At 41.5% G+C, this 2,141-nt stretch overlaps 1 pseudogene; it reads right to left on the reverse strand.

Moving 5' to 3' along the window:
* LOC103581604 overlaps positions 1 to 1,212 on the reverse strand; it is a 2,823-nt pseudogene extending 1,611 nt beyond the window's left edge.
* Between the last annotated feature and the right edge of the window lie 929 nt (positions 1,213 to 2,141).

Here is a 2,141-nt window from a genome sequence, read left to right on the forward strand (position 1 = left end):
TATAGGGACGGCCAGTTAGCTCACTTGGGAGAGTGTGGTGCTGATGACACCAAGTCAAGGGTTAAGATCCCCTTACTGGTCATTTAAAAAAAAAAATGACAAATTTTTTTTTTTTTTTCCTTTTTGTCTTTTTTCGTGTCCGGCAATGGATCGCAACCCTCAGTGTCGTGCCCGTCCCGGACCAGGACCGGCAACGGGATCGCAAACCTCGGTGCCGTGCCCACACCTCGCTCAGCCAGTGAGCGGGAACCGGTCTGTATGTGGGATCTGAACCCTCAGCGGGAGCGCTGCCGCGCTCCCAAGCGGCACACTGTAGCAGTGCGCCACCGGGCCAAATGACAAATGTTTTAAGCAGATGCACATTAGGCAAATTTAGTAGTATCAAATTACTAATGCTAATAATTAAATTTAATAATAATACTAATAATTAAATTATTAAATTTGCCTAATGTGCACCAACTAAAAATATTTGTCATTTTGAAGTATAAGCTGGGATGCAACTCCAAAGACAAGTCTCCACAGGTGTCATTTCACAGGCATAAATAAAATAAAAGAAAAATCCCATTAATAAAATCGTATAACTTCGTCTAATGTATGCTATACGAAGTTATTACGTTTGAGGGCTCAGAGAAATAAAAAGTAAATTTGAATAATGTTTGTATTTTTGGAATTTGTCCCAGGCAAAATTTGGGTTTTATCAAATTTTGAAAAAACTACCAGAGCCTCCCTGTCCAGAAAGGGATTGGCATGCCAGGTTCCAAGGAAAGACTTCAAGGCCTCAGCACCAACCTCTCCCCTGGCAGTGGGTTGCTGTTGACAAGAGTCTCTTCCATGTACAGGCGTTGATGCTTGTCTGTTCCATTTCCACAGGATTCTTGTTTCATGTCTGAATCCTCTGAATTGTTGAAATAAGATTGACAATCCACCTACATGGAACACTGCAGGGGTTTCATGACATGTTACTGTCATCTACAGTACTTTAAGTAGCTTTCCCTACACACACTGCATGGAGAGGGTTGTCACCTGCCCGATGCTTGCCAGAGCACTCTGCACAGACATCTCCCTCTCCTCTGTGACTCCACATTCTAAACAGGGGTTCACACCTCTGCTGGGGTTCGCCCGGTCTGCCTGTGCCCTCCTCCACGAATCTGCATATTTGTCCCCACACTCTCCTGAGCTCTCCTTAAGGTTGGCGGAATGTGTCGTCCTCATGTTTTCACCCTCCTTCCACAATATCCACACTATTCCTTACACACAGAAAGTACACAAGGAACATTTGTGACATTGGACTGAATTACACTATGCAGGTTTTCTAGATTCCTTCATGGGTGAGCCCAGTGGTGCAGGTCAGGTCACAGGCTGAGGAGCATTCAGTGAAGGATTCCACAGTCAACCTAGGGGCATAATCCTTGTTAGGAACACAAGATGGCCCACTCTCCAACACCTTAACTACCACTAGATAACTGCTTAATCACCATTCACCTTGATAACCACGGTACATTCAGCTGGTTTTCTTTGAAATTTCAAAATGGCAGTGAGTGATCTACCTGTCCAAGAGCCTTACTTCAAGTAGAAATCAATGAAATAGAAACTAGAGAAAAGGTAGAGGAAATCAATGGAACCAAAAGCTGGTTCTTGGGGAAGATCAATTCACGTGATAAAGCTCTAGCCAAACTGATCAGGAAAAAAAGGAAAGAAATCACCAATATCAGAAATGAGAGACGCAGTATCACTTCAGATTCTACAGATATAAAAGTGACAGTAAGACAATAACATTAACAAGTTTACGCCAATAAATTTCACAACTGACGAAATGGATGAATTCCTTAAAAGACAGGAGTTACCATGGTTTGCGTTAGAACAAATAAATAACCTGAAGAGAAGTAACCTATAACTTTAAATAGAAATCAAATTTGTAATTTGAAGTTNAACAAGCCGCAGTGGATATATGAATACCAGATAAAACACGATATAAAAGAAAAATTGTCAGTAGAGATAAAAAAAAGACCGTTGTATAACAATGAAATGGCAATCTTCCAGGAAGCAAACAAAACGAAATGCAAAGCTCGCAGAAGGAACGGACGAATAGAGTACACAGGAAATTAACCATAGAGAATTGAAAAACAATAGAGAAAAGCAAC

This window comes from Galeopterus variegatus, unplaced genomic scaffold, assembly GCF_000696425.1.
Source record: "Galeopterus variegatus unplaced genomic scaffold, G_variegatus-3.0.2 Scaffold13446, whole genome shotgun sequence".
NCBI classification, from domain to species: Eukaryota; Metazoa; Chordata; class Mammalia; order Dermoptera; family Cynocephalidae; genus Galeopterus; species Galeopterus variegatus.